The 13752-nt window shown below is 30.2% G+C and overlaps 1 pseudogene; it reads right to left on the reverse strand.

The window, feature by feature from the left end:
* Nucleotides 1–2280: 2280 nt before the first annotated feature.
* On the reverse strand, nucleotides 2281–9381 carry LOC121232059 (uncharacterized protein slr0889-like; annotated as a pseudogene).
* Between the last annotated feature and the right edge of the window lie 4371 nt (nucleotides 9382–13752).

Below are 13752 nucleotides of genomic sequence, written 5' to 3' on the forward strand. Positions count from 1 at the left end.
AACCTTAACAAACAATGATTAAATGCTATCATGAGAAAAAATTAAAAAGAGAATAAACTACATCCATATCACTCTAAAATACGGTTTATCTTTTTTAGTCTCTCTAAATTTTTTTCAAAATTTAATTTTTTTTTAGTCTCTCTAAATTTTTTTTCAAAATTTAATCACTTTAATTAAGATATTTTTTTATAGAGCTTGCTAACTTCTTCTCTGACTCCAACAACAGTGACAAAAGCTTTTGATAACTCTTTATTTTTTTTGAATGCATGTTTTATTTTTTTTGAATGCACGTTTCCTTTCAATGCAGTATGTTTAATTTTTTCTCACGTTACAATATCACTATAATATTTAATTTCACCGTCACAACTATTTTTACACTAATCGTAATATTACTAGAACCAAAACCTTCGATTTATCCTTCATACCAGCAGAGCTCAAATGCACATTGTCCTTTTTTTTTTTGTCATTTTATAATGCTTTGTTCGATTTATCTACCATTTGAAATAAAAAAATGATTGATTAAAGAAGGGAGGGTGCTGAACAGAGAGAGAAGAGAAACAAATAATAATAATAAAAGAAATTGGACTAATTATAGAGAGGTCCCTAAGTATTAGTTAAAGCCAGAAAATATGCCACATATCTACCACTCAATTGGTCTAATGTATCATGTCAATTAACAGAATTTTTAAGGGCAAAAATTAATTTGAAAAATTATTTTAATTAGAGTGATTAAATTAAAAAATAAATTAAAATAATTATAACCCTTATTTTAGATTGACTATGGGTGTAGTTTATCATTAAAAAAATTAAAAATGAATTAAAATAGACATGTGTCATATACTAAACCTTACTTGTGAAGTTAAAAAACTCATTAACAATATATAATTACTAAAAAAAATAACCAAAATTTTTATATTATTATTATTTTGAAATTAAAATATATATAATTATTAAAAACACAACTATTTATCCACATTCATTTTAAGTGTAAAATAATATTTATGATTTCTTTTATAAATTTATATATTTTTAATTTCAAAATAATAATATAAAACTTAACACTTTATAAAAAATAAAAAAATATATTAAAATTAGCAATGAATCTTAGTTGTTTTTTTTTTTACTTCTATTAATTTTCGTCATATATTATAATGAGATGCCACCACGTGTCGTGTTTTTAATTATTAGTGTTATATTATCACGTTTTAACTGTATTATTATAAATGTACCCAAATGTGATAGAATTAAAATTGAAGTACCAATTAAATACTAATCACAGGGTTAAGTGAAATGGCAAAAATCTTATTCCATTTTTTGTTATTAAATTTAAATAATAACCTTTATTATTATTAAAATAAGAAATGAAATCAAAATTCTTATTATTATTATTAAATCGGCCAATTTTTTACTATTTAATTTAAATAAATGCATTTATTATTATTAAAATGACAACCTTTATTATTATTAAAATAAGATCAAAATTAGTTTGCATTTTGATTCCGACATTTTGTTATTAAATTTAATTAATTACATTTATTATTATTAAAATGAGAAACGAGGTCAAATTCTTTTACATTTTGATTTCATTTCAATTAACTTTATTATTATTAAAAAGGGGCAAAATTGCTTTGCAGATTTCCAAAACATTGTTTTAAATTTAAATAGTTACCTTTATTATTATTAAAATGAGGTAAAACTCCTTTGCATTTTGATTCCAGTAAACATTTCAAAGTTTTAATTTTTTTCAATCTCAAACATGAATCATAAAACCAATATGGATTATAAAATAAATTCAGCCATAAGCTAAAGTTGAACTTCATTTTGCCATAGATTCCCATTAACAACATAAAGTAAAAGCACATCTTCAGATAGCAACTCTTGAATCCTTTTGTTTCTATCATTTTAACTAATTTCAATGAATTGATTTGGATACTACAAACCTCTAAATGCTAATAAGAGTCCTTAAAATCACTAAAAACTATTGCTCTTTAGTATTTTCTCTTCCTTTTTTACATTCTAAACCATGCTTAATTGCCAAGTTTCATCTTTTTCGATGCTTCTGTAGCAAGAATGTAACTACCGACAGCCCTAAGTTCTGATTCTCCACTGTTTGGTGGATTTCTCAGTTAAAATATTAACAGTAATTGTTGCATGTTAAAGCCCTGTTTTTTTTTCCTTTTCTGCATAGCATTTAAATACAAAGAAGCTTGTATTAGATCACAAATGAACAGGCCAAATGAATGTATAGAAATGAGCTGGCCAAATGACTGATAAGCCTACCTTGTTCTTCAAGCTAATTAATATCTCCAGAAAAATCTGCCCGGGTTACTTACTTTAGTCCGGTTCGCACCTGAAATAAGACCAACCGAACTTGAAAATTACATGGAAGACAATTCAATATGCAAATCCAAGGATTATAGGTAAGTTTTTGGTCGGAATTTTACACACTTATACTGCACTTGAAGTCATTCAAATGTCACATTTGCTCAAAATATAGATAGAGCATGAGTAATGAATCAAAAGGCAGGATGAATCACTAATCTGACCGGGAAAAAAGTGGAAAGATGTTTCTTGACAAAAATGTAGCTCCGAAAAGGGCCAGACGCCATCAGTACAAATGTGACACTAGTTTTAGCTTATAGTTCAAAAAGGATACCTTTTAACCTTCCAGCATTGTACAAAGCCTCTTCCGCGATGGGCCTCCATTGCTCCGCACATGAGTAGTTGATTCCGAGTCCAACACTAAGTCCTCTTAGAAGATGTACCGTACGAAGAACAGAAAACAATTCCTCTGGAAAAGACTGGCATAACCAAGAAAAAAGAATTCACTATAATCACAGGAAACAAATAGACAATTTTTTTTTTTTTTTTTTGAAGAGGTTACATGCACAATTACAATTACAATCAATACATCTGAATAACTACAGCCAAAAGCAAATTAGAAAGCACAACCTGACTGATGATCGGAATATATCCAGACCTAGTCCAAAATCAATTAGGACAGAGCTCACACATGGTGGAACATAAACCAGAAAAAATCTAGACTGACAACCCACACATGGATAACATAGGGTGGGACCCAAATCTAGAATCTCAAAGTTTCCGGGAATTCAACCTTACCATTAAGCCAAAGGCGAACAAATAAACATAAATGCTAAATGAAGGGACAAATCTTGTAAGAATGAGTACTCTGAATATCATCAAACAGTAAGAACGAACAATGATCAGCTCCCTTACCTGTACACTGATTTTTTTTATGGAAGCATCTTCTGAGAATGGTTGCAACATTACCACTCCTGGGGGTAGTTTTGTATCGAACATCGTCTGTGCCAACCGAAGCATTTCCTGTTGTTCATTCTTACAGTTGCTTACAGTATCTATCCCAAGTTCCCTAAAAGCAAATATAAGAAAATTAAAACCAATTAGATATTGAAAAAGTTAAGGATAACAACGTCAAACCAACAGCTACTAAAGTTATTCATAGATTCATGTTGACCATCCTGCAAGTTGCCTATTATTCTTATTCTATGCAACAGAAATGACACAACCCGGAATTAAGTTCTGTTTTTGTCTGGTCAACCAACTGAAATTTGTATTGAAAGGTTACTAAAAGCATAGAAACACCTATAGCTTTCTGTTGCTTTTACAGGATTACTATCAGCCATGGCAAGAACCAAATCAGCAAATCCAAGCCTCAACTGGTCTGGTAGATCCTTCACTTGCCCGTAGTCTAGCAATGCAACCTGACTTAAGCAGAAAAAGCAAAATGAAATAGTCGCACAATCAGCATGGAGAGTTTGAAAGTTACAACTAACAAAGCTCAATTCAATCAGAAGTATGCTATATGGAAGATTATAAATGAATAAGAATTGGAAAATGTAGAAATCCAAAGCTAATCCCTACGATTTTTAAGGATTAGTTTCCCTAGTTTCCTTGTTCGAATAAAGAAAATAGGAAGGTTCTCCCTAGAATTTTTCTTCTTTTTTTTTTTTTAGAGATTTAATTTGATTGTATCTCAATATGAGGGATTTGATTATTACTAGAATTAAGAAAGAACTAGTGACAAACATGTCACTTTGTCCTATGAATTCTAGCAGCTTCATGTTTATGGAATTAGAAAATTAGAGGGTTAAATCACTTTTTAAGGCTTGAATTAGCAACTTTTTCCACATTGGAGTCTGAACTATTTTTACCCAAGTTAGACCCAGAACTTGACAACTTTTCTCATTTGGTGCCTGAACTTTTTTTATTCAAGTTAAACCCTAAACTTGGCAATGGTTCCCACACTGGGGCTTAAACCTCTTTTGTCCAAGTTAGTTAAAATAAAGTTCAAGCCCTAATGTGTAAACAGTTGCCTAGTTCAGGCCCCAATGTAGGAGCAATTGCTAAGTCATAAATTGAAAGTGAAAATGTTGATAGCTTGCTAACAACACTGACAGCTTAGGCAGATAGATTCGTAACAGCCTAGCTTGACCAAATGGCATGATCTTAGTAATTACTGATTATTAGGGACTTTTGAATTATGTACAACTTACTAGTTACCTTAGATAGGCCTAGATTGCTTGTAAATGTATTTTTCCACCTCAATTCAAGAGTAAGAATCAGTTTTATCTCTAAACCTTTTTCTAAATTTTGAACTCTCTTGAAAATACTCAGGTTTATTCATGGTATTGGTGCTATAATTCCATATTTAGAGGTCCAATTTTGAATTTTTAAGAGACTCTTAAACGCTAGAATTCAAAATTTTGGTACTTGCACACTTAGCCCGTGCTTTTTATTCTCACTGCCACCTATAAGAGATCCTTAGCCTTATTTTTGGCAAAACTCAAAAGTTCAGCAGCCTCTCTCTTTGTGCTTCAGTCTCACACGCTGCCAAAAGGATTTTCACACTCATCCACATGCCAGCGCATGAAGCACACCCCCTAGAGGTGGTCTTTCCAATTATCGCCGTTGACTTCCTTGGATTATTTCCTTGGTTTTTCCAATTAATATAATTTTTTTGTAGCATTTAATTTGAATATACATCATAAATGAGAAGAGTGGATTTATAATTTCTCACCAATGGGCTTTTGCAAAAGCCAAAACCTGGATTTTCTAGATTTTTGGTTTGGCTTGAAAAGCTAGTTTGAAGGTAAAAGTTAGTCATTTAGCAATTAACATTGCTTATGAGTCGAAAAGCTGATTTGGCTTGAAAAGCAAGTTTGAAATGCAATGCTAAACAAAGCTTTAATATTATTTCGGTTTTTCTATCTCTAGCAACCAATCTAGACTGGCCTCTTCATTGGTTAGATGTAAAAAATGTTTTTTTTCTCAATGATGAATTGGAAGAAGAAGTGAATATGGAAATCCTATCGGGCTTTGATACAGGAGGCAATGCAACCAAAGTCTGTAAGCTTAGAAAGTCTCTCTACGGTTTCAAGCAATCTCTTAGAGCATTGTTTGACAAGTTCACAAATGAAATTAACAATTATGGGGTATTCCCAAGGTCAAGCTGATCATACCTTATCCACAAATTTCTCTCCTAATGGAAAAGTTGCTATTTCATTGTTTATGTTGATGATATTATTGTTGCTGGGGATTATACTAAAGAAATCAACTACCTAAAAGAAGTACTTGCTAAGGAGTTTGAGATCAAAGACCTAGGATCATTAAAATATTTCCAAGGTATGAAGGTTGCGCATTTAGAGCGATTTGATTATTATAATTGAGGAAACAGTGGCAAACTTGTTTTCATTTTTCTCCCTTGAATTCTAGCAGTTTCATGTTTATGGAATAAGAAAAATTACAGAGTTTTTCTCTTTGAAATTCTTCATCTCTCAATTCTACTTCATCTTTGCAATTCTACAGAAAGAAGTTTATAATAGAACTTAAAATCTTAAAAGAAAAAAGACAGACAACTCACCTCTGAACCTTTACAGATCAGTATATTTCCGGGATGGGGATCTGCATGGAAGAAACCGGTCTTTAGTATCATCTGTCCATAAGCTAGTGTCAAACTCTTAAGTATATTCCTGCATTCACAAGAGTTACTTAAGATAAATGCAGTAGAGTATAGCTGGTACAGTACGACCAAATGAGGCAAGAGACCCAATAGTCTCTTTGGTATTTAAGATGCTTACTGCTTTGCTGAAGTTGCCATCTTACCACCAGGATTTATTCCTCTTTTATCCATTTCATCACCAAGATTCAAGATTGGGACTCCGTCGATATAGTCCATCACTAAAACCCTCCTGTTTAAACAGGTAAACGTCGCATTACTGAAATGACAGCACTGTAATGAAGCAATAAAACAAGAAAAAAAAAACAATATAAAATGCATCATCAAGAAAACATGAAGAAAAATAGACATAAATACAGAAGGAGCTGAGATCCGTAATCCCTTTGTCTCAAAAGCCATTCCTCTTTTCTTGCTAAAGAATGCAGCTTGATAGTCTATCAACTGTATTATTGTCCTTCCAGGATCCCAATACCTTTAACTAAATAGGTAAAACGTTACATGGTTTATCCATCGTTGAAAAAAGCGAATAGGAGGTCAAACCGGTTGGACTATCTATTTCTGATTTTTTATGGTTCAGTCTTTAAAATTTTCCAATTCAACTTATAAAGTTGAACTGCCAAACCAACAGATTCCTGGTTCAACCTGTTGAATTAGCCGGTCTGGTTTTTCAAGCCATGGTTTTGTTTAAAAAGCTAAAATATTTTAAGGGTCAATGATGCAACATTAACCTGGATAACAAACCTCATTACTCTACATCGGTACAGCCTTTATGCTTGTCTATCGAACCAATAAAGACAACACCAAGTCCTAAACTACAACATGTAATGCATTTTCAAACATCTTTTCCACATATCCTTGGATAGTCCTAGGACAAACCTGTACAAGCAATATGAAGAATTACAACAAAATGAACTTGCCTTGTAGCCAAACCCCGAAGCACTCTTGGAACCAGGACCGGAGTCTTTTTGTTATTCTCGTATAAGAAACGGCGAATTCTCTCCATAGCATTGGCTTCTCTTAGAAAGTCAAACTCATATCCGATCTTGACAACAGAAAGGATAAATAATTAACGACATGCAGAAGAACAAAGAAATCCAAATCCAAGTGGAGCGATACTCTCACTTTACGTAATCTGAAAAGTACATAAAACAAGGATAGATGTGTTTTGCAAGGAACATCAGTGTGAATACAGATACCTGTTTTTCCATTTCCTTGGTAACGGAAAACAGATCAAATTTGATATCAGTCTTTTGAATGTACAGTGCAAATGCTTGCAAGTTACGGATGTCGGTCATCATAAGATCCTGGATTCCCGGATGTTGCACCTGCCATAAACTTGAATGGACAAAATCACATGGACATATGAGGCTTTAAAATCATTTTCAAGGAGACTTACCTTAACAACAAACATCGTTCTTATCACCTCTCAATCTTGCTCGATGAATCTAATTCAGATACGAACATATGTTAAGGTATATCCATTCGGTTCTTGTAAGCATTATCCTATTTCCGGAACCCGAGAACCCCACAAAACTGTTAAACTTTATGGTAGCAATAAAGCAGCAAATGTGCCATATCCTGCTGTATGTTGGCAAGCATGAAGCTTATTTAATGAAAATGTTCAACCTTCAAAGATTTTATATGTTTAAATACATAAACCTATACCCTTCCCAGCATGCTCATATAAAACTTCAAGCCAGGTAAAGAAATGAAAAAGTAATACCTGCGCAATCGATGCTGAACCGAGAGGATTTACATCAAAATTCTCAAAAATTTCACTGATGCTTCGACCAAACTCCTCCTCTAAAACAAGTTGAACAGCATCAAATGGTGTTGCTGGGGCTTGATCACACAAAGTAACAAGCCTTTTCACCCATGCTGCTGGGGCTAGGTCCGGTTTTCCAATAATCTGAGCAATCTAATTCAATTCAAGCATCCACCAAGCAATTAAAACAGACAACAAATTACAATATATCACCCTACCGATGAACAACATCCATGACTCGATTATTGGGAATAAAAGTAGGTAAAAGTTCCATGGAGTCCCTTGTACTATGAGTCAGATTGAATTTTACCCCCTCTACTAAAAAGTTAGGCAAATTAGTCCCTATACGTTAGATCAAAGAGCAAACTAGTCCTTTTGTTAAAAGTTTCATCCATTTCTGTTAAAAATTGGTCCTTGTACGTCAACATAAGGTACACGTGGCACACCATGTGTATTTGTCTGGTTATTCTGTTAGCCACGCCAGTTTTTAATAGTAGAAATGGATGAAGTTTTCTACAGAAATGATCAATTTGCTCTTTGACCTAACGTACAAGGACTAATTTGCCCATTTTTTGAGTAAAGGGGGCAAAACGCAATCTAACTACTAGTACAGGAGTCTCCATGATATATTTACCAATAAAAGTATTCAGTACCAAAGTGAAAAGGGAAATATCAGTAAGTAAAACAGGATTTCAAAAGGAACATAAACAAATTTGAATATACAGGTAAAATTCAGTCTTTAATTGAACTGAAAGAACACAAAAAGCAAATGCTGTGCAGTTTGCCAATAGCTAAGAACAGTAAAATCAACAAAAGGAGCAATCAATAAGAATCAAACAGTACAAAAAAGAGTAAAAACAAACAAACCCATTTAAATTTGAACTGAAAGAACACAAAAGCAAAGACTGTAATTTGCAAAGAGCTAAGAACAGCAGAATCAACAGAAGGGGCAATCAATAAAAATCAAACAGTACAGAAAAAGTAAAAACAGACAAACCCATTTTAATTGAACTGAAAGAACACGAAAGCAAAGACTGTAGTTTAAAGAACTAAGAACAGCTAAATCAATCAATAAGAATCAAATAGAAAAGAAACTAAAAAAAACAGAAAGAAACCCATTTAAATTTGAACCATTTTCAAACCAATCAATGTGTATACCTTAAGGAAAAACCCACCAAGATCATAACACAAAGCGTAAATTTTATCAGCAGCAAGCTCAAGTTGTTTATCCCACATTGCTTGTTTCTTTTGTGGATCCTTCACCAAACTCACTCGAAGTTGAAACACCTATCATTTCAACAATTACCCAACAATCAAAAACTATCAAATTAACAAGAAGAAGAAGAAGAAGATAAAGAAAGACCTTATAGCCAGTATAAATATCAGCTGCTCGAACCCAGAATTGAAATGAACGATGCCAAGGTCTTAAATGAAGAGAAACCTTGTCTTGAATCTCTTTGAAATCATAACCAAAAGCCAATGCATTCATTTTAATTTCCCTCAATTTTGGGGCTTATTAGTAATTGTAACTGATGAATAAAGTAATGAAAAAAAAAATCAAGGAATATGGTTTTTGAATAACATAAAAGAACTACGAGCTTGGGTTCTTATTACGGGACCCTTAAACAGTAAAACTTTACATAGACATGAAAGGGTGAAGTAGAAGCAACAGCAATTAGTTTAAGGGTTAAAATTGCCTATAGTCCTTGTACTTTTCATAAATTATAAATTTAGTCCTTGTACTTTTATTTTAGGAATTAATCTTTATACTTTTCAGATTTTAAAATTCAGGTTCAATTGTTAACATTGTTTTATTTTTTTAACTTGTTGTTATGATATTTTGAAATACAAAAATTACTCACTTAATAGTCATGTAATTAAATAAGGATGTTATAATTAACTTCAATTTAACCAAAAAATTTTAATAGTATTAAAAGTTGATGGTGAATTTTGAAATCTGAAAGTAAAATGGCTAAATTCCTGAAAATACAATTATAAAGACTACATTTCTAATTTTAGAAAAGTACGGGACTATAGGCATATTTTAACCTTGGTTTAAGCTATAAACGTGGCTGAGAAAGCGAAGAAAGTGGGATTCGGGGTGACCATTTTTGCTTATTGCAATTCGTGAAAGGGTTAAGACCGGTCTACTTCTTCCTTGTCTTTCAAGGCTTTGCTTTTGGATGTACTTCTTTGTTTTTTCCCAATCAAATAGACCAATGGGGACAGTTAATAGTGACAAGCGACAATCAAATGAAAAGAAAAAAAAAAAAAAAGAGGAAGCTCACCATTAGACACTAAATTATAGGTAACTTTTCATTTTGGTCATTTAACTAAAAAAATTACAATTTGGTCATTGAACTAATTGAAAGTTTTCATTTCAGTCATTAGGTTGTTAAAATCAGTACGACCTTCTTTGTTTGCACCAATCGAAAACTCTCATTTCCCTTCTTTTCTACAATTCAATCTTTTTTTCATAAAACAGTTTTGAATGTCACAAATTTGCGAACCAAAATACAAATAGTTTTCTTCTCTGATCTCTAGCATTGACTGTCAAATCGACTTGGATTTAAAGTATTTTTTCTACTTGTTGATGTGTATTGATCCACTGTGTCGATCGTCAAATCGTCGCTTGGAGTTTGCTACTCAAACTTTAAAAAAAAAAACTAACAATCCAATGATTTAAATAAAAACTTTTGAATAGTTCATTGACTTAAATTAAAAAATTCAAATTGTTCAATGACCATTTTGTAACATTTTAAAATTAAGTGATCAAAACGTAAAAATACTCATAATTTAATGACCTTAAATGTAGTTTACCCAAAATATAATTAGGAGACAACATTCTTTTTTTTACCATTTTTTTTATTAAACAGACTTAACTAATTATAATCTACAAAGATCGACTCAATCAAATTAAAGTTCAAGAATCAACGTAATTGAACTAACTTTTTGTTGATCAGTTTGGTTGGTTAATTAACTTTAGCTGACTTTAGTTATTGGGCTTAAATAATATATATTTATTTTATATATTTTTTAAAAAAAATTTAAAATTAAATTACACTATTAGTCTTTATACTTTACAAAAGTTGTGGATTAATTATTGCACTTTAATTTAAACAATTTTAATCCTTATACTTTTTTAATCAGTCAATTTTAGTCCCTATACTTTTCAACTTCTGAAATTTTAGTCATGACTCAAACCGTAGCAGTTAAATCTATTCTGTTGAGTTCAATTACTGGGCATATACTATGCGTACAATTACATATTTAATCCATATTATTCAATTGGATCGTTTAAAATTGTCATACTTTTGAATTTTGAAATTCCAGCCTTTATACAAATGACAGTTGTTAACCCATTAATTAGATTTTTAGTAAGTAATATGTGAAAATAACAAGTTGACATGACGTTACATATGTGATAACATATTTACCACATCAGTTTTAGAAATAGCAAAACTTAATAAATTTAACAATTATTGTTTGGTGAGGATTAAAATTTGAAAATTTGAAAAATATAGGAACTAAAACTAATCAAATTAAATACATGGATTAAATCCACAACTTTCAAAAACTACAAGGGCTAATAGCAAAATATATCCTATTTTAAATAATCAAAAGTATTAAATTAAGTCAGGTTTTTTCGGTCAAGACGGTTTGAAAATTCAAAAACCGATAACTGAACAAAATAACCAACAAAAAAGAATCCATAATTGAAAAGACAACCTAAATCGTCTAAACTGAAATCGACTAAACCGATTGTGTCAGTGTAATCAATTTTCTTCATTTTAACCAAAAATTGTTCTCCTCTAAAAATAACAATCAAATTAAATCAATGTCATAACATGCTAGAGACGAGATTTATTCACTATTACAAACAAATCTTACTATTTTCAAAATTTGTTAATGCAATAAATTATAATAGAAGGACATCCAACTATGATATTTCTTTTATGAGAATTAAGTAGTAAACGTGGCTGTCCAAGCTCAAGTGAGATATTTTGAGCCAATAACTCGTGCTTAGGCCTAACATATTATTACACATTCCTTAAGCAAGTCCTTAAATTGTTTTAATAGTTAAATAAACCCTTATGATTTTACCCATAAAAGCCATTGATTTTATCATTAAAGTAAAATTAAGCTCTTATCTTAATTTCTTGTTAATGTAATGAAATTATACACTTTTAACACCAATAGAAAATTTAAAAGAGTAATCAAAATTTTCAAAATAATGATTAAGTGTGTTTTATATATAAACACTTTCAACGAATTTAAGTATTATTTCGTTTTACTTTCAAGAATATTAATATTATTTTATTTCTATTTAATAAACTATTATGATCAAAATCAAATCAACATAAAAATAGAAAGTAATTTAAAAATTTAAATTAATTTTTTTTAATATTAAAATCAAGGACTTTCATGAATAAAAATAATAAGTTAGAGACTTATTTAACTAAAAAATAATATAAGAGATCCTTTAAACAATGTATATTAATGTAAGGGGTATATTATCAAAAAAAAAAATCTTATTTTCAATGTACGATCTTGTCTGTAATAATGACATATCAATGTCTTTAATTTGGGACATGTTTGTTTTTGTTGATCACATTTTTCATGTTTTTTTAAAATATGTTTTTTTAAAAGGGTAAATTCCACAAATAGTTATTTAACTGTAAAAGAAATTTATTTTAGGCACTCAAAATAAAAAGTTTGTAAATTAAGCATTTGTGTTATATAAATCGGTCATTTTAGTCACTCTTGTCAAAATCACAAATGGTAAGCTTACATTATAGTTAAAAAATTAATATAATAATAAATTTAGTCCTAAATTTTTACATATTATATCAATTTAATCATAATTTTAAAAAATTAACCTTCAAAATTTACAAATAGTATCAAATTGGTCTTAATTCTAAAAAAATAAAAAAAATATAAAAATACATAAATATTTTCAAAAAATAATAATAAATTTAAATTTTATATTAATATTAAAAAAAAATAGAAAACCCACCACCACCACCACTCCCGTCCCTCTCCCTCTTTGCTGCTGCAAATTCATGTTAGGGTTAACTGAAGGAAAATGGAAGCTGTTTTGGAGAAGTGCAATGGGTGAGAAGGCGAAAGAGGAGTGGTTTTACAAGTTGGAGATTTAAAAGGATTGACTTTGGATGGGATCTTAAGTGATCTTGTTAGTGGAAGTTTATAGAAGGAAACTAGGGTTGATTGGAGCTGAGACAGTGTTGAAATATGTAGAAAGTTTTCTGTTAAGTTTCCCAGTTAAGAAAAAGACTGGGATTTGCAATTGTTGCCCATTACTTCTTCCAATACTTCATTTGATGAGGCTTACCCCAAATCCGGGAGGGTATTTTTATTTTAATTACAAGGCTTCAAATATATTTCGTATGAAATTTAAACTAGATGTGCTCATAGATCGGGTTCGGGTCAGATTTAAGTATGATATTAACATATTTTATATTTGTGTAAATCCGACTCGACTCGAAATATGGTATTAATATAATTTTGTCTAAACTTGTCTATATTTACAAAAGACTAATCCAAACTCATTTTAGACTTACCCATATTATTTTAAATTTTTTTAAACATATTTATTTTATTTTAATATTTAATAATTTTATACATTTTTTATTTATTGAATGTTTTTATATAGTCATATTAACATTATTTTAATGTTTATATTAGATTAATATTATATCTTTAGTATAAGTTTATTTTTTAACTATTTTTTAAATTACATAAAATACAGAAATAACATAATATAAAATATTATAAATTTAAAAATAGATCAAGCTCGAGCTTGATTTAAGTCCGAGTCTAACCAACATTTTAAAAATGTCTAATTTTTTTACCTAATCTTATTTTTCAGTGCCTAATATTTTTATATAAACTCTCTCAAATTTCGAGTAAAATTAAAAAAAAATTAAAACCATGTCTTTTTTTTGTTATTGTTTAAAAAAGTAAGTTC

Source organism: Gossypium hirsutum, chromosome A07 (assembly GCF_007990345.1).
Source record: "Gossypium hirsutum isolate 1008001.06 chromosome A07, Gossypium_hirsutum_v2.1, whole genome shotgun sequence".
NCBI classification, from domain to species: domain Eukaryota; kingdom Viridiplantae; phylum Streptophyta; class Magnoliopsida; order Malvales; family Malvaceae; genus Gossypium; species Gossypium hirsutum.